The 26662-nt window shown below is 41.1% G+C and overlaps 1 protein-coding gene across 4 annotated transcripts in view; it reads left to right on the forward strand.

Annotated features, from left to right (window-relative positions):
• fynb (FYN proto-oncogene, Src family tyrosine kinase b) overlaps positions 1 to 26662 on the forward strand; it is a 145803-nt gene that overhangs the window by 27472 nt on the left and 91669 nt on the right. For 3 of the 4 annotated variants that reach the window (XM_084376998.1, XM_084377000.1, XM_084377001.1), the window contains exon 2: positions 11573 to 11641. The exons of the other annotated variant lie outside the window; for it this stretch is intronic. The gene's annotated coding sequence lies outside the window, so the exon portion shown is untranslated. The remainder of the gene's footprint in view (positions 1 to 11572; positions 11642 to 26662) is intronic. 4 annotated transcript variants of the gene reach the window in all.

A 26662-nucleotide genomic window follows, 5' to 3' on the forward strand; every position in this document is an offset into this window, starting at 1 on the left:
CAGAATGACGGTGACCACCTGTGTGTCTAGCCGACACAAGACAATGAGCGGTCCGACTAGCGAAACTGAATTTGAGTAAACTGACAAAGACGAAGAAATTGTACCGAAGAAAGGTCATACCACTTCGGTTATTTGGAAATAGTTCGGCTACTTGAAGTCTGACAAAGGACAGACCAGCATGAGGTGCAAAATGTGTTGGCGACCAGCAGTGTTGGAAGTAACGCGTTACAAAAGTAATGCAATTACTGTAATGCATTACTTTTTGCTGTAACGCGGTAATGTAAGGCATTACAAAAAAAAGGTAATATTTTACTCAGTACAAATTTCAGTAACGCGCGTTACAATTAGAGATGTTCCAATACCATTTTTTCCCTCCTGATACCGATTCCAATACTTATGCTGTGGGTATCGGCCGATACGAGTACCGATACCGATACCAGTGTGTTATAAAAAATGATATATATCATACTACGCCTGCATGACTGTGATATGATTATCAATGTGGTGAGGCCTGGCTCAGGTTAAACCCTTTGTAAAACATGAATGAATACAGCAAATGAAAGCCATTTATTTTTAAAAAGAATAGTATAAAGCCGAATTCAACACAGAGCAGACAGGAAGTCAGACACAAAATAACAACATGACATCCGGTTAATTTTCAAAATAAAACACTCCGTGTTGATACAAGCACAAAAACTTCAAATAAGAGACAAATACGCGCTCTTCTTCTAATCCTTCAGTCGGGAACACTTCGTGTTGTTGTGTTTATAACACATACATATAACTGCGGTCGTGCGTGATTATGTAATCATCGCGGGAATTCCTCGGTGTGGCTGTGGCGGACTCAAAACACAGCTGGTGGGGGTTGCTGGACGAGGACGACGGAGCCAAACCGTACCGGAGCCGTAACGCAGCGGACACGTATCCGGTAGAATCTCGGAGCTAACGGAGCTAGGCTAATAAATTACGTGGTATCGGATCGGTGCCTGGACTCCAGTACTCGCCGATACCGATGCCGGCATTTTCGGCAGTATCGGAGGCATTTCCGATACTGGCATCGGAATTGGACCAACTCTAGTTACAATGCATTTTAAACCCGAAATTAAGTTGTGAGTTGTTTTTATACAAATTCGCCAACGCCGCGAGATTAGCAGAGGAGAAAAAAATCTGCGCAAATGTTTACTTCCTGTTAGTGCTAGAGAACTACTGATTGAGGAGAATATGACTGCAGGACCGTCTCACAGAATGTCATGTGACCTAACTAACTGCATACTGATGAATGCAGCTGCCGCTAATGCTAACGTAGCTCCTCAGGGATTGAAGCCATTATTTTTTTTAACTTTGACAATCTAACATGCATGTTAGCCCAGAGTTGAAGGGCTGTGACTGTTGGTAGTTGTGGTTGATTTTGTTCAAAGATGCCGAATTGTGATATTATGGGTTATTATTGTTCAGATGATTTAGCTAAGCTAGCTAACAGATGCTAACGTCAGCGGTCTCTTGTTGCCATAGCAACAGTAAACATTCATGTGGACTGATGAGCTGTAAATAGAGATACAGAATCAAGCTGAGATACTTTGAATTTTAGCACAAAATACAAGTAAACCTATAGGAAATAATAAGTTTAATTTGCAATATTTACCATTGAATTTATTGTTATCTTTCAATTCATTTATTGTTTACTGAGGTGATAACTTATGGAGGACTAAACATGACTTAAGTATAAATAAATAAATAAATAAATAAATAAATAAATGCATAAATAAATGTATAAATAAATAAATAAATAAATAAATGTATAAATAAATACAGGAATAAATAAATAAATGTATAAATAAATAAATAAATGTATAAATAAATACAGGAATAAATAAATAAATGCATAAATAAATAAATAAATAAATAAATAAATGCTGAAATAAATGTATAAATAAATATATAAATGCTTTATATTTATTTCTACATTTCTGTTCACCTACATTTATTTATTTCTGTATTTCTGTGTCCATATGTTAATGAGGTAGGAGGTCCTAACCTCAGTCAACAGCATGATTGGTTACAGGAGTGTGCTCGATTCGGGTCGACTACTTCTGCCTTACTAGCAGCGCAGATGTTGTTGGCTACCAGCCCGCCCGCTCAGCTAACCCTTAGCTGCAGTTCTGGTTTAGTAATGGCAGTTTTTGTACGATCATTAGCGAACGATTTAGAGAATCATGCAACCAACGACTATGTTCAGTTTCGTCTGGATAGATTGATGGATGACTTGGCTCAGCTCAACGCCGATATGGATGTGCAAACTGAGCTAGCAGTGTTAGACGGTCTGGAAGAAGTCGGCCGCCAACTTTACATCCTGTCAGAGGCAGAAGAAGGGACCCTTGGACGTCCTCTATCCCACCGTGATAGCATAGACTACGAGCTACAAGGACCAAAACCCCGATTTTTAAAAAAAATAAGCCGTCCTCCGAGCTGGACGGACAACATTGATCGCTATGCACAGCCAGCAGCCGGCCGAGTGCGCAGGGACCGTCTGCAAATTGCAATACAAGAGCAAGACGCTGCAAACAAAAGTCAGTCACTCCACTGTTATACAGTATTGAGACTCCAAAATCACTACACATACCAAGAGTCTCCTCATGGTCATACTACAACAGCTGTTTTGGATAAATGTGCCTTTTGCATAATTTTGGTGATTTTTTATTGGTATTAATCATTAATATCTACCAATATTAATCAATAGCTTCACTGTTATACAGTATTGAGACTCCAAAATCACCACACACATCAAGGGTCTCCTCATGGTCATACTACAACAGCTGTTGGACACAGAAATACAGAAATAAATAAATGTAGGTGAACAGAAATGTAGAAATAAATATAAAGCATTTATATATTTATTTATTCTTTCATTGTTCTTTTATGTATTTACTTGTACATTTATTTCAGCATTTATTTATTTAATTATTTATTCATTTATTTATTTATTCCTGTATTTATTTATACATTTATTTATTTATTTATGCATTTATTTATTTATTCCTGTATTTATTTATACATTTATTTATTTATGTATTTATTTATTTCAGCATTTATTTATACATTTATTTATGCATTTATTTATTTATACTTAAGTCATGTTTAGTCCTCCATAATAACTATTTAATAGGTATAATTTGTGTGTAACTTTAATTTGTGTGTAAATGTGTTACTTTTACTGTAGTTTTCAAATGGCTGTGTATAGTGTTGAGCATTTTCAGGTCACAAAGATCTGGCTTTTTTGCATTGGAAAACACTAATAAAGTGTCCTAATGAAAACATGATAAAGGCATTTGACTATCTTGTTCATAAATGATGGTCTCAGGACTTTTTTTTTATGACACACACACTTTCATTGATATGAATACTTGGTTTTGAGGAATGACCTCTATTTTGAGCATGTGACATGCTTTTGCAGGTTATCAACAAGGTTTTGCAGTTTGTACTAATTGTTTTGAGAAATGCACCAACTGTTGTGCAAATGTAAGTAATGATGTGAGAAATGCTCCCACGCCACTGAGAAAAACTCCACCCCGAGTCTGGTTTTGGGTTCTTCCCGTTAGTCTCGTCCCACCCCTTGTCATGACTAGGGATGTCATGATTACTCGATTTCACAATTAATTGCGGTATTAAGCGCTACGATGAATTGATCGTAACGATCAATGAATATCGTCAGAAAATATTATGCCGGAACCATAGTTAAGGGCAACTCAAATGGAACGAAAACAAAGTTACGCAACACCAACGTGTTGCCGCGCCTGCGTGTGTTACTTTGTTTTGGTCCCTGCAAGTTGCAGAAGAGAGGCGTGCCTGTGGGGTAAATGGCAGAAGAGTTATTCCCCCCGACCAAACGTGTTAAGTCAGCCGTGTGGGAATATTTTGGATACAGGAAAAATGACCAGGGCGTCGTTTTTGAGGACGGCTTGCCAGCATGTAAATCATGTTATAAAAAAATTGCAGTCAAAGGAGGAAACACATCTAATATGTTTCACCGCCTGCGGGACAACCACCTGACTTTGTTTGTCAAAATAAAGTTAAATACACAGTAACATTAAAACACGTCAATGTTTTCCTAACGTTGCATTGAATTGGTAGGAAATTAGCGTGTCATTTGCAATTAATTGTGTACGAGTACGACACGGGTTCGTCTTTCAGTGCAGCGTGAGGTTGATCGCTTTTTTTTTTGCTTTTTCTTTCTTTTTTTTGTCGTCGGACAGTCTCAGTGTCAGTGTGCAGTGACCTGTAGAAGAAAACACCATGTAGTACAAGGTCCTCACTCAGTCAGTGAACATTTAGCATTACCTCCTTTTGCTTTCTCCCACCTGTGCGTAAATGTTGGGCTTGTGCTTCCAGCTCGATCATGTGCTTGTACACTTGTGCTTCCAGTCCGTTTGATGTTTTACTAATTTGTTTATGTCATTATAATTTAAACATAAAATAAATTAACCAAAATAATAGATAAGTTTTATCTGTGGCCACATAAAATTAGACAAATGATTAAAACGATTAAAAATAAACTTAAACATCTGGTATAGATGGCAATTGATGACTTAAATAATTTAAACAATTCTCCTGGGGGATTAATGATTGGTCCTATATAAATAGATACTTAAATATACAAATACAAATATTAGGTCATATAATTAGTATATTTTGACAGTCAGCAAGTCATTACAGCCCAAATAAAGCTCTTGTTTGGTTACTTGACTTTGTTGCTATATATTTTTGTTATGTTGGCATCAAAAGATAGAAATAAAGGAAACTTTAAGACCTTCAAGGAGTGTTCATGTGATTTTACATATGAATAGAGTTGTGAAATCAATCAATGCATAATAATCGTGATTATCGTAATACCGTGATAAATTCTCTGACAATAATCGTACTAAGGAAAACTGTAATCGTGACATCCCTAGTCATGACATAACTTCTGTTGTGATTTGACACTATAATGAATAAAGATTGATTGGTTGATTGCTATAGCTGTCAGTTTTAGTCCTTGAGTTCATAGCTACGTGCTTTATTTGTTAACTGCTATCAAGGAATATGACTCTCTTTTGTAGTATGTGTGAGAGAAGACGCCGCAAGATTTGTGGACTTCTACATGGTGACCGCTGATAATGTAGTGGGCTGTTCTGGACAGAAAATGCCAGGGCTGAATTTTTGTCCCAGTCCACCCCTGGTTACGCACCAACACCATCAACACCAATAGAAAGACTTTTCAGTCTCGGGAGTCTTGTGCTCACTCCAAAACGCAACCGTCTTGGTGATGGACGCTTTCAGCGCCTTCTCCTGATGCGCAGATATTTCAGTGAAGTATGTGGTGGAATAGGTTGGCTCCCCACCATAGAACCTTAAGCAGGCTATATGTCAATTTTACTAGCCTTGTTTGGCTTCATGCTACCTCTGTTTGTATATTTGTTTGAAGTCTGACTGGAATGATTAAACTGTGTTTCCTATGAGGGCCAGTAGGCCAAAGCGCTTTAATTTAATTTGAAACACTTCAGTTCCATTTTTTGTCACTTTGAAATGTAACAGGGTAACCCCATATAGCTAATAGTCTAGCTGTAAGTGATCTAAAAGGTTACTTTGTTTATACATATACAGTAATAGGCTCTAGCTCTATTGATTTCAATATGAATATGCCTAAAGTTACAGTATCTCTTATCACAATATGTATTGCGCAATGAGCCATAACTGCGGCCATTATATTGTACTGTTGTTAGCCTTAAGCCTAGCCCAGTCATTATGCCATACCACATCACCTCCTATTGGATGTGTAATGAGCTGCACTGAAAGCAATAAGCTATATTTAGAACGTCAAATCCATATTTCCAGTTATTTTGGTGAAAGTAACTTAAAAGTAATGCAATAGTAGTGTAATGCCTTACAATTCAAAGGCCGTAATATTATAACGTAACAAATTACTTTGAAATGACAGTAACAAGTAATAAATAATGCATTACGTTTTTGAAGTAACATGCCCAACACTGGCGACCAGTCCACAGCAGAACTGGAAACACCACCAACCTCTTTCATCATCTCAAAGGTACCGTCCCAAACAGTACTCCAAAAGTATGAGTTAGCACTATCATGTTAGCGTCAGCCTACCCTCAAGTAGCCAATAGACCAGCACTACTGCTTCTACTAGTCAAACTTAAGTTCAACCAACAGGTGCCGCTGCTTTTTCAGCCATTACCCCACATGAGAAGAAACCGAAGTGACACAAAGACAGAACCAGCGCAGTTACGTACTGTATCGCTAAATATGTGATGCCTATAAGCACAGTGTGGTCTGGTAGCATGTCTGAACCAAATCAGGTCTTACAGAACAGGAGGCATTAAAGCTGAACTGAACAACTACCTGCAAGCTCAAGAATGTGCAATAGTCAAAGAATACAGTAGCATAATCATCCTCAACATTTACCTTTTCATTTTAATGTCTTTAATCAATGTTCAGTTCAGTATACTACCTCTAAAATGTTTGAGACACGTTTGAAACAAGCAATTTGTTGTACATATTCATCATTTTATTTATTCAGTGTTTAACATAAAGCCATTTGGTTGGTTGGTTCTGTTGAATGTTTGTTGTCTATTCATTCTGACAATAAATATTTGTGTTTTATAAACCATAATTAGCCTTCTGGTTTGTTTTGGGTTCTGTCCTAAGGAAAATACAAAAAAACTGTCAATTCAACATTATTATTGTTGTATATCATGATAATTACCGACATCGATCAATATAAAAAAACATATCGTGATAACAGTTTTGGCCATATCGGCCAGCCCTAACTTATCCTATAGTAGCGATAAAGACTTTCTGACAGAGATTTCATCATTGAGGATATCAACCGTATCTGACGTCACTCGTGTGAATCAAGTGTTCTCTGGTTGTGTCTGTGTTATTGTGGTGGCTTGTTTGTATTACAAACCGCCAGCGGTGGTGGTGATGTAGCGGACTGCCAGCCTTACTTTTCCCAGACAACACACTGGCTTCTTCGGCTAGCTTAGAGAGCTCCCAGCTGTGCATCTGGGCTGGGCAGAGCGGAAAAGCACTCTAAGATCGGTGCACAAGCACCGATCTTAGATGCAGGAAACGCTACTTGATTTTGGCAAGGTGGGTTTTGCCACTGGGCTTGAACACATAGCCTGTCTCTTCTCTCTAGCCCAGAGACACTCAGAAGGAGGAGTGACACCCAAGTGCAGTGTGTTTATGGGTGAAAATATAGATCCCCTGTATTAGTACCGCCACAATAGGCAAAACTACAAATAAGTTACACCTTATACAGTCTCTATGCCCGACTCATAGGCTTACGTAACAAATAATCACAACAGAGCACACAACAGAGTATCTCTCCCCCGTCCCAGAATGACAACAAGCATAACGTGCTAGCAGTTCAAAGATGTCCTGCCCATATGGATGTTTATCAAAGTTTCACACCTCCGTAAAAGTGCATTAAAGGAATACGAAGCAGCAGCCCCTTGCTTTGCCATACCAAAAAGAAGCGAGTGCTCCACCGCCTACACTCGTGACTTTTCAACAGGCATTTGAAAACTGCAGTATTGTAGTACTGCTGTTTCAAAAGATAACCTGTTCCCTAACCCTTTTCCATTTATTATTGTTTTATCTGCATACTAAGCAGCCATAAGCTTATTGTTCTATAAAAGCCTCTATTTTTGTATTGAGTATTTAATACAATTACCATTCTCATTTGACAAATCATGAAAAAGCATTTATTTAAAAAGAGCAAAATGCTCTATAAAAGCCAAAGTATGTTTTTCAATGTGTTACGGACATTTGAAGAGTCAGAACTGTTCTTTGTTTTTGTGAGTAACAATGATGTCAGTTAGGTGGTTAGAGCTTTGGTATATTAAATCATTAAATCACACGTCTGTCCGTCCTGGGAGAGGGATCCCTCCTCTGTGGCTCTTCCTGAGGTTTCTTCCGCATTTTTTTTTTTTCCCTGTTAAAAGGGCTTTTTTTGGGGGGGGCAAGTTTTTCCTCACACGAATCGAGGGTCGAAGGACAGAGGGTGTCGTCTCTGTACAGATTGTAAAGCCCTCTGAGGCAAACTGTGATTTGTGAATTTGGGCGATACAAATAAAATTTGATTTGATTTACCCTCAGGTGAACATAATCTACATGTTTGTTAATTAATTGAGGAAAAAAATTGTGGATTTGCACTAAATGTCAATGGGGTTTATTCTGGGCTGAGACCCATCCTCCATCCAAGTTTCAAAATTCATTCTGTAGTTTTCATCTCATCCTGCTGGCAAACCAACCAACAAACCAAAGAAACGGACACGGTGAAAACACAACCTTAGCGGTAGTGATAATAAGAAAGGGAAACGTGACTGCTCTTCACAGAATCCTCCTTGATAATGCTTTTTTGTAAAAAAAAAACAAAACAAACAAAACAAAACATGTATTGTGTTTGTGTCTCATTAAACACAATGTAACATCCATGTTGTACTCCATGATATCATGGCACATACTCTAAGTTCATATTTGCCAATGTTGCAATATAAACTGATGGGGCCCAAATGTAAACACTGAAAACAGAGTTTCTGGATATCTTCACTCTGGAAGGAGATTGCAACCTTGTGTAAAAAGGCCAAAACGCAAAGAAAAAGCTTTGTTTTTTTAGAAATACCCTTGTATATGTGAACAAGACCTGAGTTACAGACTGGAAAAGGTGAGTGAATGAGTACTTGACCCAAAGCACTTGACCTATTTCATGCAAAGAGTAGGGAAGGACAGAAGGATTGAAAGGATGAATGTGCTCTGTGTGTAGACAGGTGGTATAATGTAGTTTCTCCAGGTCATTAGAAGGAGGTTTACAATGACAGGAGGTCTGATCAACACATTTATGGAACTGGCAATGACTCTAGTCGGAGAAAATTAAATAAAAGTGAGCTCAGCCTGTTTGTTCTGGTTGAACTTAGGCTGTGCAGTTCAGTACATGCAGTGCCTGCCTCCCTTCCCACTGTCTCTCGGTAGCTCCACACATTGAGAGCTCTATGGATCAGTGTGTCAGGCCAGTTCAGTAGCCCACTCATGTGTCCCTGTAGTTGAGTGTCAGCAGCAGAATGACTGAACCCGTTGTGCCTTGGCCAGTGACAGCTTTGTGTAGGTCAGTGACTTTCTCCCACACCCTTAGCGCCATTATGTTTCATTGGAGGGGCGCGGAGAGGAAGGAGGCCAAAGATGTGGGATGCAGACATGTTATGTTAAATCACGTTTCTCACACACTGAGGTCAGATAGGTATTTTGGGACACCCCCACATCCCCAGAATAAACCCGCTGTCACCTGCGACTGGAAAAGCAGTTTTGTTACTACTGGTACTTTGCTTACATCCCACGACAGTGATAGTTGTTTTTAATGGTACTTTATGACAAAGGTGTTAATGTCATTCATAAATATGAGAACATAACACAGCAGACTTTACTGGAAAGGAAGTGTGTCTCTTCTCTTCTCTTCTCTTCTCTTCTCTTCCTGTTGTCCTCATTATCTTCGCTGTTTTTCTCTTTCTATTTACCTGTCTATCTCTTCTTCTACCTCTTTTTGTCCAGTGTTGTCTGTGAAGCCAAAACAGTCACCTCCCACCTCGCTGTCTCCACCCACATCTCTGCCATTCAGCTGTTACTGTACGCTCAGAGTATTAATTATAAAGTGTTAAAGTGTTAAAATAGTAGGTAGACCTACTAAACCTATATTGATCTTGTGCAGAAATAAATCATCCCACTGTGATCAAATGAAATGTTCAGTTGGTTGCGACCTAATTCAGCCAGTAAACAGGAAATGATCATGCAATAGACCCCTTTGTACATAAACCACCAGCAGCAACAGAAGCAGCAGCAGCAGCTTTCCACATGGGAGCCTGCTGTTGCAGAACAAACAGTTGTATCACTGCACCCAAGCCGGCATGCACTTGCAGCGTCACTACCGCTCTGCTCCAGCGATCAGAGAAGCCACAGAGACAGATTAAATTAGATTAGCAGGGCTGAGCTTTAAAGTCAAATCAGCAGCTAAAGGGTTCTAACATATTTGGCAGTGGTGACAGCATAGCTTTTGTAAATAAAGGGCAGTTAGGCAGCATGCCATGCAGTTAACCACGGCCCTCCTGCCACACAATGATTCCATTGTGCAGTTATGCTGTCAGTCAAAGAGCTGGCAGCCATTGTTAAGTTTATGCACGCCTGGTTGAGATTTATCTTTTTAAAAAAACTTGCCATGTAGCGTGTCACACGTTTTTCTTCACAGTTGTTAGATTTGCAATGCACTACTTCTAATGGAGGAGTTATTGAAGGCGCTCTTAGTGAACCTTAATACTGACAGTTTATCAGACAAGACAATAATATAACTGAATACATCAATAAAGAAAACTGATGAGGGCAGAGAGTGGTCTTTCAATGGATGCACATAATAAATGAGGAAATTAGGAAATGTTGCATGGGAAAATATATAGCTAACTGACTCCCAAATACACTGTTGCAGTTATCAGACCGGCGTTGTTCAGTTATGGCAACAAAACTATTTGGTTAGGTTTAGGAAATCATCATGGTTTGGGTACAAAAAGTAAATTACTTAATGGAAAAGTTCACCATCAGTTCATTATCTATTCACCCCCATGCTGAATGAAAGTCAGCAAAATAGTATTGCAGCATTCTCCTAAACAACTGAAGTAGCTGGAATATTGTTTTAAAAACATAAAAAAACCAAAGGCTCCATAAGGCTTGTCCTGTGTAATCCATGTCTCCGGAGGCCCGCGATCCCAATTTGATTTGAAAAGACATATTAGCACCCTTGATGTGCGGTCCAGCTAGTGCACCCACTTCAGACGGGGCACTAATGCTTTTATCTTAGCAGCTACAGTGAAGATTTCAGCTCTGGTAGAATTGCTTCACTCACCAGCCAAAAATCTTTTGAGTGGCTAGTGAAATTTGAATGTTTGGCCGGTGGACCAAAAGATTAATTTTGCATCCTGCTTATAACAGTGATTCCATGCATTAAATTAAATTTATTTGTAAACCAGTTGGCGTTGAGTAGTTATTTTTTTGCGCCTGTTTGTGAAGCCCTCCATGTAATAACATCTACTCATTCACACCTGAATCAATGTGTTTGTAAAATCCACCTACTGGAGAGGCACTGAAATGGGGCCATCACATAGCTGAAATATTACAGTCACAATGGTGAAATGTTCCTGTATTTTTATGCCTCCACACCAGGCATAGCTGTGGGCAGAGGCACTATGTTTAAGGATTGTCTGTGTGTACGTCCATACCTTCATCCGTTCCATTCTTTGGCACAAGTGTCCACTTGGACTCAAGGATGAACGGATGGAAGATATTGGTGTTCAAGGGTCAAAGGTTACTGTAACCTCACAAAACATATTTTTGTCCATAGCTCAAGAATTCATACACCGATTCCAGGAAAGATTTGCAGGATCCAATTTCGCCAAGACGTGACACAATGCAGTTGATTTTCATATTTTATTGAATGGAATAATGAAAAAATTGAGCATCTCTTGTGTCCCCTCAGGGCCTCTGTTTTGGCGGCGCACAAAGCAATGTGGAGGAAATAAAAATCCTGCTACACTGAGAACCAGAGGTACGAAGCTTCACACACCACTGCACTCATATGTCAGCCCTTGATTCCACTGGGCAAGTCACTATTACCTGGTGTGTGCAACACTATTTTGTTCCGTCCTCCACGTGGGCTCACTCCCACTTGAGCGTTTCAGAAGGATCATCATGCCATACTTTTTATTGTCGAGTTGCATATATTTCATTATCTTTTCCTGATTTTTGTGCTTCTACTATAGTTGAGCATGCTACGTAATTAAATCGTGTCATTATTTGTCTGTTTTAAGTGTGTTTATTGTTAATATTTCCAACTTTCTTGTGCTGTAGTCTTCTCAGAGTTTTTAAATTTTTAAATTCTGTGGATGTACTATGCCGTTCAAGTATCTGACTTCCTGTTGGGCTCGATCTGCTCTGTGTAGATTGACGCTGGTCCCACTTCCATCGAAAATGGACTTTGTGGGTAATCTCTGCAGAACAGAGCAGAGAGCCACTTCTAGGACACTCCTGAAATGTGCCGTGGTGGAAACACGAGCGTTGTCTAGAACTGCCTCATACAGCTCTGCCAACCGTATTGCAGCCATAACATGGCTTAGACATCCCTGGTGGAATCTGCGAGTCAAGCTCATTAAAACCTCACAAAAACAGACTTAGAGATAAATCCATGTGTGTTTACTGGCATGGGAGAATAACTTGTTGTAGTTACTGACAGCATATGAATGGGCTGCAAAACATGCTTTTTGTGGAGGATCACAAGCAGCTAGCCGCCATTAGCTGAGACTGTCTGTCAGAGGCTAGCCTGCTGATACCTGTGGTGCAATACTGTGGATTGCATGTACAGCTACCTGCCACCTTGTGTACCTGTAATCTCTTTGAGCAGAATGTTGTTGTTGGTTCAGGTTGTCCCACAGGGCAGCAAATGCAACCAGCTAAAATGCCACTATGTGATCTTATGTATCCCATGTTTCACATACAGTATTCACATGCAGCAGATGAGAGATGTTTCGTTTATTTCATAATATGAGTGTGCCGGGTCTCTGCTTGTATAGTGTGGAACACAATGGCACTGATGTCAGATTAGTTATCAACAGCTAGCAGCGAGTGTCCTCTGCTTCCCAAGTCACAGTGTACCCAAGTCAAAGAACAACTTGTACATTTGTACATTTTGTAAAATATGAACAATGTAACATCAAGAGAGATGCACTCTGTCACCACAGGAGTTTGGGATTGAAATAAAGCAGTGAAAGGTGAGCATACATCATGTGTTACAGTTTATTCAGTACAACCTGATGAGTAAAAATGAAAGAAAATAATTCAACATAATAAATTCAGATGCATGGCATGACAATGAAAATAATGTCAACCCAAGTGACCACCTAAAAGAGATTATGAAGCAGCATATTAGCCGGTGCTATCTATATGGTAAAGCTGGAATTGAAACACAAAAAAAATGTTTTCTGCCAAACAGCTGGCAGACAGGCCTCATTATAGTTTAGTCTTCTGGACAATTTCTGTTTAGTACAGCCCAAGTCAAGAACCTTCTGTTTTGTTCTGTCAGCCATTTGTTTGCTTGACTTGTTTTGCGACCTATTTTGAAGCCAAAGAGATATTCATGTCTGGCAGTCAAAGGAGTTTCAGTCTGTAGCTTCCTCTCCCTGGTCGAAGCTTCCAATATCCCCTGCTGACAAAGGAGACAAATTTGTAAAAACCCCAGCTGGAGAGGATGGTTATTTATCAATGGGTTATTGGAAAGAAGCTGAACAAGGGATTCTTCCAGGAAACCAGAGTCAGCTGAGTATCCGACATTCATAGCAAGTGTATTCATTATGCAGGCTCAGTCATCACTGCGCTAGTAGCTTCTCTATTATGTGTGCTCTGGTTTTCTGTGGTGCTTGTGCGTGTCCTGCTGCTTCGAGATGGAGCCTGCAGAGTGAGCTCGTTGCAGAGTGGAATCCAAGTTTTGCATGTGACTCAGGTTTTTTGCTTTTTTTTGGAAGATGTGCTTAGCGTGTGGAGTGGCGGTGACATTGTTGACATGCCACAGTAGACAGCGAGCATCAAAGAGAGATCTGCAGAGTGAGCACATCAAGAGCACTGTGCGAACGCGGAGCAGATATAGGAGCAGGTGTTTGTGTGTGAGAGTGTATGTGCCTCAGCGCTGTTGCTGGGTGGGTGGCGTTGTAGGCTGGTGAGAAACAGAAAGTGAGTCACCGATTACAATCATGTTTTCATGCTTCCACTTCTCTTTGTCTCTCTGAGAGTTTCTGCCTTGTGCAGAAGGAAGAGCTAAACAGCACAGTGGCAATTATACCCACATATCCTCAACGCTGATAATTCACTGCTGGAATCATTTGCAGGCATGAGACAAACACATACTTGCGTTCTTCTTTTGCCTCCTGGCAGCTCCAAGGCTGACTGTTGGCCCTCTCCTCCTCCCAGCTTGTTACCTCCACAGTAATGACTGTTAGTGTGGGCTGTGAAGCTTTTTGCTGAAATGTCAGTGTTCCCCTCAAACTGTGGCTCCATTGTGGTTTTCAGTTTGCCTGATGGTAAAGATATGCAGTCAGTGGGTAGACGTGGTGCCCTAATTAACCTAGTTAAGCTCATGCCATTATATTGACACAAATGGTGTCATTTTTCATGCTTTTCTTCCTCTGCCTAATTAAGTGCTCTGAAGAGTACCCACGACAGCTCTCCCAGGAAGTATTGCAGTGTATGTTGGCTCACTGTGCTTGTTACTGAGTCTTAAAGGCTATGTTCAGACTACAGGCAAATCAGATGTGTTTTTCAAATTAGATCTTTCATTTCTTGGGTAGAGCAGGTGACCAGCCACCAGAAGGTCGCTGGTTCGAACCCCGGCTCCCCTGGGCGGAACTGAGCTACATGTCGAAGCATCCTTGAGCAAGATGCTGAACCCCTAAATTGCTCCTGATGCGCAGTTGGCACCTTGCAAGGCAGCCTCTGCCATCAGAGGGCCCTGGATGAACTGGCGTCTCGTCCAGGGGTGCACCCTGGCCTTCGCCCTGTGAGAGCTGGATTTGGCCCCAGTAGCCCCGCAACCCCCCGAAAGGGGGGGATAAAAGCGGCAACACCCCGCGACCCCAATAGGGACATAGTGGGCAAGAGAATGAGATGAGATGAGATCTTTCATTTCTGAGACTCTTGATTAGATGCAAATTATCGAGTAATTCATTAATCGATAGTTGTTTCATTTTATCGATCGATGACCGATTAGTTGATAAGCGGCACTTTTTCTGAGAAGCTGAATTTCCCTCTGAATAGGTTCTATCTACTGTATACGTAACATAAAATGCTATCTTCCTTATGATATAAAGAAAAAATGCAAATCATATTCGCTCACTTGAGGGCAGGGAATAACATTTTGGTAGCATATCAAACATATTCTTAATAGAAATATAATAATAATAATAATAATAATAATAATAATAATAATAATAATAGAAAAAGTTGTGTTTTCAACTCGGCCTTCTTCCTCGCATAGCTTGCTTCCACGCGGGTGGTTATGGTTGTTCCAGAGGGGATATTGTACCCTGTCCATCAACGACATTTATCGGCAGCATGTCTGTAGTAACCATGTTACATATCCGCTGGGTAATGCCCTCTTCTTTCGTGGAGTCACATACCCTTCGTCCCAACGCTGTGGTGATTGTAGGCTGAGAACCACTCGCTGCTTGTAGCACGGCTGAATGTGACATGTAATTCAACGAAGTTGTGGAGTTGTTGTACTTCCACATATTGTGCATTTGGCGTCTTTGTCGTCATTAACCAACTTAAAGTGGCTCCATACTGCGCTCCGTTTAGCCCTCTTCATCCTGTCAGTGTACCGCTTCTCGTTTGTCTTGTTGTGTCGTCAGAGCCCTGCTTCGCTTGTGTTCCCGCATGTGCGTCAAGTACGTCTGGCGTCAAGCGCGCCCTCACGTGGACTGGCGGGGAATTAATTGTTTGCACCCCTGCTCTTGATTCATCGTTATGTGTCACATTTACACTTTAAATCCATTATGAGCATCAAGAATGTCTCGACTGAGAAGGTTTGTAGAAACCCAATCTGAATCGCATTTCTAACAGCCTCCAGGTTTGCTATAATTGCATTTTATGTGATTTTTTTTTGCCATCCAGACTTCCTAAAACCTGTCTTGACAAGTGCAGTGCCCGCTCAAAACATGCTGTTCAGCCCAGCTGATCTGATAATGTAGTAGTAATAGTAGTTTACAGATCCAGTCTTAAGCCTCCTGGATGCTCACGGACTCATTAGGAAGTTACTACAGCAAGCTGTTGCCCCACACTTATCTCCATTTTGTGAACGTCTGCTCAGCTGCCAGAAGGTCTGTAGTCTGAACATAGCCTTTAAGACTCAGTAACAGCTGCAGTCTGCAGAGCCATGAAGCCAGAGCGCTGAAGCCACGCCCCCGCTGCTGCAAAGATTGGTGTTAGCTATTTATTCAAAATTTATTAATACGTCCAAATTGCGCCAAATTCAACACTGCACTTCCTTGGGTTCACGGCAACATACCTGACCAAGTGTGAAGTAGATTGGATTAATGGTTTTGGAGAAATGCAAATAACAGTCAGACAGACAGAGATACCTTGCTTTATAGTTAGATACAATCTAGATATGCCAAATATGGATTTGGGCTAGTAGTCTGTACAAGACTAAATTGGCCTCTTGAAACGTAAAGTGGCCTCCTAAAACCTCAGAGTGACACAACACCAGCCTTCAGCAGCAGGCTCTGAGTGCAGGTCATCCCCCAAATCTTACTTCAGCCAATTAATGGCTGTTAAGTATCCTGCAGTAAAGAGAGCACTCTATCTTGACCATCAGATCCACTCATGTCAGAGCACCTCATCCTCACCATCACTACATTAGCCCCATTCACACTGCCGTTTGCATGCAGGGATCCTGCACCAATTCTCCACCTCCGCCTCTGTGTGAACGTCTCAGATGCGGCGAGGGGTGAAATTTTGCTGCGCCTCCGGAGGTAGTATCAGAGGTAGTATCAGAGGCATTGTACTGGCGTACCGAACCAGTGTGAATGGATAAGCCGGCGGCACTGGTAGTGTCTTTGGCAACTTATATGAGGAAAAAAATACCGCAGTAATACATGAAGACTCCTCGTCACATTTCTGCCAGAAAAACAGCGTCTGTCCCTGGCAAAAAACATTAACTCACCAAGTGTTTGTCACGGTGAAAAAAGTCACTGCGACGGTCAGCCCTCCCGACCGAGACTTCAGTGAACTTTCCCCCAGAAAACAGGCCTATTTGCCAAAGGTGTTGGCTTTTTTAGTGTGGATTTTTCCTTAGTAGTCTGGTCCACCTTGCATGGCTATAATTATGTGTTTTTTAGGTTTGAGTTAAAGCTTGTTGCAATGCTCACCCTTTAAGGAGTAATTTGTAAGATATGGTTAAGTTTGTGGCATGCTAATATTAGCCTCTTTCACACTGTTTTTTCAAGGCGGGAATGTTATTCTGCCTTACTGTCTGAAAGTTACAGTGGCAGAATGGGAAGTTTCATTTCATCTCTGATCTGCCAGCGGAGGTAGTAACGGAACTGCAACAGATGTGAACCAACGGGACAATTGTGTGACTTCTGGCACTCACTCAAGTTACGTTTTTCTCTAAATACATAATTACATGATCGCCATCAGTAAACAGGACGCTGTCTGACTCTGTCACTCGCGGGGAGGGAGGCTGTTTTCTGGGGGAAAGTTCACTAAGTCTCGGTCGGAGGGCTAAATCACCGTGACAAACACTTGGTGAGTTAAAGTTTTTTGCCGGGGACAGATGCTTTTTTCGGACGTTTTTCGGGCAGAAATGTGACGAAGAGTCGGTCGGACAGACACTTCACGTACAACTGCAGTATTTTTTTCCTCATATAAGTTGCCAAAGACGCGACCAGTTATCCGTCAAATTCGGACAGGCACAAGAAAATAACAGCTGCCATTGGATACTTTTTAGCTAAAGATATGCACCCTATCGTTTGTCTTATTTGATTTTCTAAGTATATTTATTTTATTCATTAAATGTTTTATAGAAATTGCAGAACAGTTGGATACATATTTGTACATTATCTTCGATTTGAACATCTTGTATTTTTCAATTCGAACATTTCATGTATTTTTTTGAGAGAAATGCTGAATATATGCATTAGAGGGTGGATCGGGCCCGACCCGAGCCCGAATTAATTAATTAAAAACCAGGCCCGACCCGGCCCGATACCCGAAATATTATTATGCAAAATTCACGTTATTTTCAATGACGACAAACAGCAGCAGCGCAGCTTCTCCTGATGAGACGCGAGCCAGCTCTCTGTCCACGACTGAATCCGTGCGTCTGTTGGAATGGAAGCACATCAGCTGTGCGCTCGTCCGCTCGACATCAGACTGGAGACATAACTACCCAGTTAAAAGATGGGTGAATACTTGCTTACGTTTGTACCTTTTAAACAGAAAACAAATATAATGATATATAATAATTGTTGGAACACGAGGAGCAAAAACATAATGCAGGGTTTTCTGTAACATTAAAAGACGGGGCCACAGTCCAGTCAAAAGCGCGTAGAGGGTCCGGCTCCTGTTCTTGCATTTTTCATGTTTTAAAACTAAATAAAAAAATATATTTCTACTTCGGGAGAAGACAGTGTTGAGTTCTCTTTCTGCATCATAACTATATGGACAGTGCCATGGATTTATCGGTGAAGAGTGAACTGCTGATATTTTGTCTTAGTAGTGCTGAAATATTACCAAGCACGCTGTCCGCTGTCTCAGTGCTGAAATAACCGGCAGTGTAGCATAGGGCCTATTTTAAAGATAACCCCTCAAAGATATAAACAAAACAAACACTCCACTATATGCACAACAGCAAAGCATCATTTTATTTCAGAATGACATAAAAGAATTTGCACTTCTTTTGTTACTAAACCGTCTTGAACAATTTGCAACACTCTTGTTGGTGTTTAAGTCGTAAATCAACTATAAAATTTAAAAAAAGGGCAATTTTCATTTGAAAATAAAACTGAATAACTCACCAGGGGAGTTGGATGAAATTTCAAGCAGAAATAAACAAGAATCGTCAGGCTTAACCTTTATCATTACGCACAGACATGGCTGGTTCTCAAGTCAATAAAAAACTCAAAACGTATGCATTAATGCATGCTAAAAAAAATATGTAGGCCTACTTTGAGTGAACAAAAAAAATGAAGTTTGTGCCTGACAGTGGGCTAACAGGTGACTGACAGCCACAACTTTTAAATACGCACGGCTTTAAAGTCAATAAACAAAAACCAACAGTCACAGAACTATTATATAGCCCAGTAGCTTAGCTACTTAGTCTCTTGACTTGGATAAAACATCCATATTCCATTAAGCCTGGCTTACTTATTTTTATATGTGTCGTGAAGGAATAAGATCCCATCTACTGTAGATCCCTTGAGCGCGTTCCTGCGCTTGGTTACCGCGCGGCCGGCTACAGAGAAATTTCGCTCGGAACTGCTGCTGCTTGCTGGCGTACAGTACACGGAGCGGACAAGGATGGATAGTTTGGGAAATGAATCCTTGTGTGCCTTCCACCATCCAAGAACATCTCTGTCGCTGTCGATGGTGTCTACCACACTGATATATCTCTCTAATTCATCCTCAGTGGCTGTTTCTTGTGAGTTTTCCCACTCCAGCGCGCACGGCGCGGCTCTTTTCTTGGCACGGGGTGGTCCATCTTCTTCTGGAGATGTAGGCCTGCCTGGGAAGTGAGCCATCCGCAACCTGGCTTCTCTGTGGACTCTCTCTCTGTCCGCTGCAGAGAGAGAATTGGAAATTTATGTTATTAATATTATTAATGATTGATGATCATAATTATGGACAGGACAGGAGACATGTATAGTATAGGCTTACAGTACATTAAAATTAATAGCCCAAATGTGGCACTCAGTTTTGGATCAAATAAAATAATGGGTCGTAATCATATGGCGATAAACTGACCTGTGTTCATCATGCGTAGTTGGCTGAATTTTGGCCAGAGAAACAAGGCCAACTTGTGGAGTGGTGTTATCTCTATTTTCCTCTCCAGCCATTCCAGGTGCCTTCTTCTGATGGTGACTTGTTGTGGGGTGTCAGACAGGTCAGGCTCGCAGTGACGTGTAAGTTTCTCATACCAGATCAGGACCAGCTGTATTGTAGCATATTTATCACCCTCAAGCTCCTTCTGGGCTTCATAGAACGGACGGAGGAAATCAACCAAGAAAGAGAGGATTTCAGGTGATACATTATCCATGCGGTGGCTCTCGTCGCGACTGGCCAGCTTATCAGCGAGCTCTCCATACACTGCATTGACAGATTGTAAGGTCAGAAAAACGCTACTGAATCTGGTGTCAGCCATCTGTTTAGCAGTAGTAGACAGTGTGCTGTTGATTCCTGACTTCTTCGCATATTTTACGAGGGCCTTGGCTGCCACTATAGTCTCTCCGACTTCAGGGGCTTCCTGTTTTAGCTCTTCTATATCTAGTGCATGTTTGAGAGCAGTGTTAATGGTATGATCGATGCAGGACATGTGGGGATATGGCTCAAGTGCTTTCAAAATGTTCGCACCCTGGTCTGTAACCCACATCACCTTGTTGAAGACAGTTGTTTAAGCTCTCTTCTGATATTTTCGCCACTTTTGGCTTCTTCGAGAGGGAACTTGGCTGTGACAAGGACACGACTCTTGAGCTGAAAATCTGCTGTGACATAATGACAGGTAACAGAGGTGTAGCTGGCCTGTCGGAAAGAGTCACTCCACATATCAGTGGTCATGGAGACATTTACACCAGTAGAGATGATATCTGATATCTCCTTATCAAGCACTTTCCTGTCATTTTCCGTCTCTGTGGCTGTATTCTTGGAGACAGTGGTAACATCAGGTAGCACATCTTCAACTTTAACTCGGCCGTAGGTCGCCCCAACATTGATGAGCTCCTGAGCAAGCTGCAAAAATCCCTCCCCCTCAATGGTCGCGAAGGGCACCACATCACGGCAGCAGAACTTGACTGTTTTCTTTGTGACTTGACATTTTGCCGAAGCTGGAACTTTAGGTGAACTTGAGACGGTGAAACTAGTTAGTTGCAGCTGTCTCCCACATCCAGCCCCAAAACGATTGCACCCTCCCCCTTCAAGGTGACGGCTAAGGCTGTTGGTCCCCGTGCCCTTACTGTGATAGGATAAGACACTGTGACACTTATGGCACTGCACAAAGCCGGTCATTTCTTTGATCTGAGGATCAAACACCAGGTCATAGTGCTCCCATAACTCAGCATTAGTTCCACGTCGGGTATTTGGCACCGTAATTAGCTCACCTGTAGCTAATCTCTCCCTGATTGTGGAAGCATTCGACATGGCTGCTGCCACTTGTAATTAAGCTAGTTGGTGGCTCCCGCGGCGCAAATTTGTTTTGTGTCGCACTTTGATAACGTAGGCTATCACTTTATTATGATATTTATATGTTCTATCTATGCCACACCCACCCCCACCCACACGTCACACACACACCCCCACACCCTCTCTCTCTCACTCTCTCTTCTCTCTCTCTCCCTCTCCGTTATTTGAAATGAGAAGCGGGCGTAACACAACGTCAATATTTATCTCCGTGCAGCCCGACCCGACCTGAGCCCAAATTAATTCATTAAAAACTCGGCCCGGCCCAGCCCGGCCCGGCCCGATACCCGGGCGGCTGTGAAGACATGAAGCATGTAATTTTATTTGACCGTGTCCCTGTCCCAGGAAACGGATCGAGGGGAAAACCTCTCTCCCCTACTTACTACACTTCACAAGCTCAAACAGTTCTTAGTTTAAATCTTAGTTGTGTACTATGTCTTAGATTTTTATTCTATTTTTACATGTTGTTGAGCAATAAAGGATACTGAAATCTTGAAACAGTTTACATTTTAAGAAATGCTCTATTTAACTGGAGCAGGAGGAGTGCTGCGGTGCGTCTCTATGTGCGTAATGTGGTGCGTGGATCTCAGTCCTCTGATCGAACTGGAGAGGTCATAAGAACTATCATTCTGATTAATTGGGGGGAAAGGGGATGGGGTGTGGGTGGGTGAAAGAATACATCTTCTGCAACTGGACGTGTTTCAGTTTCTTGAAGACGTTTCACCTCTCATCCAAGAGGCTTCTTCAGTTCTAGCTAACTGGTGAGGAGTTGCAGGCAATGGTTGTGAAGCCATTCACATCTAGGCTCACCTAGCCCTAGTGACCCACATTGCAGTACTGAGTACTTTATTTTTAAATTTAAAGTTTTAAAGTTTTACAAAGACAAACAGAACATATAAATCAAACAAACAATCTTGAACATACAGGTCACCGGGGGAAATAAAATATATTGTTCCAGAAAGAAAAGAAACATGCAATATTATTGCTCCGTGTAATATATGGTTTAAAAAATCCATAGGTGAGAGATGAAGAGGGAGGGGGTTAGAAGAAGGCAGGCAAAAGCCAGCCGGCCAGGGAAGGAAGTCTCTCCAGGGCAAGTCCATCAAAACATCAGTCACAGCGCCAAGGATAAACAAAATGAAAAAGAAAAGACCTGCTCTACTCTGTTTTCTTATTTACATACAAGAGCCATTTCAACCAATACTTCTGGGCTTTATTACGGTTCAATCTTAGAGAAAAAGTCAACATCTCCATTTCACGTATTTCTTTTACAGTGAACTCTCCCACCATCGGCGGCTCCCTGTTAAGCCATTTCCTTGTTATCGATTTCTTGCTGGCTGTCAGTAATATCTTAAGAAGATACTTATCCTGGGAATTGAGATCAACTGGTAGATTACACAAATATACAGTCTGAAAATTATACTCAATGTCAAAACCAAGAATTGAATTTATTTCTTTAAAGCTATAGTCTACAATTTGAAAGATTTGTCATTATTATTAACATCATTTAGATGGTGGTTATGGTCCAATAGTACAACCTACACAATGTGGAGAGTAAAAGGAACCAAATTAATCCATTCTCTCTAGCACCTGCAAAACTGAAAAGAAATTGACCAATAGGAACCATCCGGCCCGGATGGCTCCTATTGGATCAATTTTCCGATCCAATCCTCGCTCACTCTCCTGCTCCTGCTCACGTCTGGTCCCGACCCACTTCCGCATTTGAAACTACAAGCGGACAAGAGGTTTGTTTTGCCCTGAGCAGTTCAGCTGCCTCTGCTTGCCCCACTGACAAAGAGTCAAAGAAAATGAGGGCTCAAACCCGAATAAACATCGGGTCATCATTTGAACGGTGGCAAAAGGTCCTTGAAGATATGGACCCGATGCTGATACAGCGGCGTTTCTGTTGAGCAGGTAATCTTCGTCTTTATTGTGGATGTTGTGACACAGATAACTTTCATGCCGATGCTGCTGATGACTGTGAAAGCTGCCGTTAGTTTGTTTCTGTGTTATTAGACGGTGTCTGTCTCTGCAGTATTGTCAACACTTGTTGACTTGTTCGGCGGAGACGTTAGCCTCTATGCTAGCATTGTAAGCTAACAACAAGCTAACATTACTATCATGTTTACACCAAATCAGCCTATTTATTTGCTTGTGGCAGCTAAACGAAGCAGCAAGTAAGATGAATGAATGGATCAGATTTATTTCCAGATTTTTATTTTATTTGTCCGGATTTATTTCTCCATAACAACCTCTCGCCCGGTCACTACTCAACTGTTTTGCTATCCCTCCTCCCGGTCTTGTCCGTTTGTTTTCAACAAAGCCTTTGCTAAATCAATATGATGGATTATCATATAGGCGTTACGATGTTTGTATTTGTGTGTCTTATCTGTAGTAATCAAGAGATTACAGTTTACGGGCACGTTTGTGTCGCGGCCTGGTGCTACTCAGACAACAGCTGGGACACAGCTGGCCCGAGGCTCATGAAGGTTTATTTTTCAGCCACAATGTGGAAGCGATCGTTATGATTAAAGCTGACGGCAGCATCTGTTAGTCTCTTGGCCCTCAATAACTTTTAGAAGAGGCTAACTTAGCTGTTGATAAATAGTAACTTATTACGTAGCTGTAACATGCATATGACGTTATGCTAGCTTGTCTGTGGAGCTTAGCTGTGGACATTGTAATGACTTACAAGATTTACGTGAGTTTCAACGTGCATTGTAATAACTTTACCTGTGAATCGGACATTGTTACTCCACATTCAAAGCTGGGCTGTATTTGGTTTCTGCCGGCTTGTTGCTCTTGGTGCTTGTTGCGGGAGGGGGTGTGTCGTGGGAGGCTCCGAGGGGAGAGCGATACGAGCTCGGAGGGGAGGGATTAAGGAGCACAGAGGGGAGGGGTGTGTGTGTGGGGGGGATGCTTTTTTCAAACCTTTCTCAGATCGTAGACCAGAGCTTTAACTATAACTAGCCAGTACGGCTGAATTACTTGACAACACCAAAAGATGTGACAGTGGTCAGTCATCACATTATTACATTGTCTCCAGCAATGCCCAGATTCTTTTCTGCCACTCTGTAGATATTTTCTTCTTGGCGTGATAAAAAACCTGATAATATTCTTCCATGCAAATTCCCTCCATTGCCCTGAACTGGTGGCAGAGGAGTTTATTTCACATATGTTTAGCCAATTGTCCTCTGTCAAAGTTATATTTGCTTCCCTCTCCCAGTTACATTTGACATATGATGTTGACATTTTTTTGTAAAGTTGCAGGCATAAGTATATTCCAGAGTCCACTCTTATGGATTTTACCTTTATATGCATCAATGAGAATGTCAATGAGGTCCAAGTCACCTTCCTTTAGGATTTTAATATTCCTATCTAAATGGTGCCTAAGCTGCAAATATCTGTAGAAATCTTTTTTGTCTAAATCATGGTTTTCCTGTAATTGTTGGAAACTGTCCAGGCCAGTATCCGATGAAATTACACAATACGAATATCAAGCTGTGCTGGTCTGAAATCTCTATCATGTTCAACCCACCTTAATAACCATGCTTTCCTCTCCAAGTGTGAACTACAAACCTCTTTGAACCAGATATTAAGGGGAATTTTTGTAAGGTCACTTAGTTTACTTGAGCATATGGTCTTGAGGGTTTTATCACCCAGCAGAGGTTGAAGTGGGATATCAAGTTGATTCAGGTGTAGTTCCTTCCATCTTGCATCGTAATCCTCTTTACACCAGTAGACTACATACTGCAGTTGTGCTGCTTTGTAGTAGTCCTCCAAACATGGGAGTGACATCCCTCCTTTATCTTTTGGCAGGTATAATGTTTTATAGCGTATCCTTGGTTTCTTGTTCTGCCATATGAACCTAGAGATAGTCCGACTCCAATCGTTGAACTGTTTAGTTGGTACTTCCACAGGCAGCGATTGAAAAAGGAATAACAGTTGAGGTAAAATAATCATCTTTATAGTTTCTATTCGGTTGTACAAATCAAGTGTCAGAGTATTTCATAGTTCTAGTTTTCCATTTAAATTTAAAGGTTTTACGTATGTTTTTCTGAGGTAAGTAATTAAAAGAGAGAATTTGAGTTTTCTCTATGTTCAGTTTGTATCCTGAATAGAAACCATATTGGTCAAGGCAGGACATTAGCTTAGGGAGACTGGTATCGGGGTCAGACAGTCACCAGAATATCGTCCACGAATAAACATGTCTTATATTCTCTTCCCTTAAATGAAATTCCCATAATTTCCGGGTCTTCCCTGATTTTCTGAGCAAGTGGCTCTATAAATAGAGCAAACAGGATGGGGCTCAGTGGACAGCCCTGCCGGCATCCCCGTTCCAAAGAGATTGTGCCTGAAAGACTACCACTTATTTTAATCCAGACCACTGGAGAATTATATATGGATTTAAAACATCTTATAACTGTATCATTAAAGCCAAAGCGTTGTAAAACCAAATATAAAAATTCCCACAGCACGGAGTTGAAAGCTTTTTCTACATCAAAGCTAATTGCTAAGGACTTTGTGTTACTTCTGCTCATAGTATCTATCAAGTGTATTGCTCGCCTGACGTTGTCTTATGTGCGTCTATTTTGAGGTCAATCAGGTCAGGGATAATATTTTCTAGTCTACTAACTATGATTGAGGTGAATATTTTATAGTCTGTGTTCAAAACAGAAATAGGTCTATATGAGCTGCACTCTGTCTTCTCTTTTCCTGGTTTTGGTATTAAAGATATTATTGCTTGTTTCCAAGATGGTGGAGTCTCGCCCCCCTTAAGCACATAATTAAAACATTTTAATAACAGTCCCTAAAAGTTTTATACCACTCTGCGGGTAGTCCGTCTCCCCCAGTTGCTTTGTTTGTTAATTTATAAATGGATCTTTCAGATTGCTGTTTTCTTAGTTTCCAAGCCAATATTTTTTTCGCTCGAGGTCCATTTTCATAATAAGTTTGTTTGATATACTTCAATTTGAGTTCCACCTGGTCACTGAGTTTCTTATTTAGTTCTGATTTTACAACAGATATTTGTTCCAGTAGGGCAGGCTCACTAGTCTCTATATGCTTCTACTCCAGTGAGTCTAGTTTATTAGTCAAGTCATTGAGTCGCTTAAGTTTTTCTTTTTTCTTTTGTGATGTCCACATTTTAATTTTCCCGTGTAATACTGCTTTTGCAGCATCCCATAAGATAATTGGTGACACCTCTGTGTTACTGTTAAGTTCCGTGTTATCCCTAGTTTCTTTTTTAATGAAATCCTCAAATTGATTATCATTTAGCAAAGAAGTATTAAGTCTCCAAATGGTATTTTTGTGCGGGACATCCAAATGTATTTTAATATAAACTCGCGAGTGATCTGATACATCTCTAACACCGATGTTACAATCTAGGACTCTGTGTCTGTCTTTTCTAAACATAAAAAAATAGTCAATTCTAGAATAGACTGCATGGGGGTGGGAGTAAAAGGTAAATTGTTTAACAAATTTAACAAATCCAATGGTGGTCAAAAAACACCCGAAGCCTAGCCGGTGGCGGGGTCTGGAAACGGAGGCCTTTTTCCTTTTAGAAGGTTTCTGATGGGGCCGTAAGCTCTCCTCTTCTTTTGGGTCTCTGCCGGATAATCTTGGTCAAAGT

The sequence above is a fragment of the Pagrus pagrus genome (genome assembly GCF_965226575.1).
Source record: "Pagrus pagrus genome assembly, chromosome: 16".
Classification (NCBI taxonomy): domain Eukaryota; kingdom Metazoa; phylum Chordata; class Actinopteri; order Spariformes; family Sparidae; genus Pagrus; species Pagrus pagrus.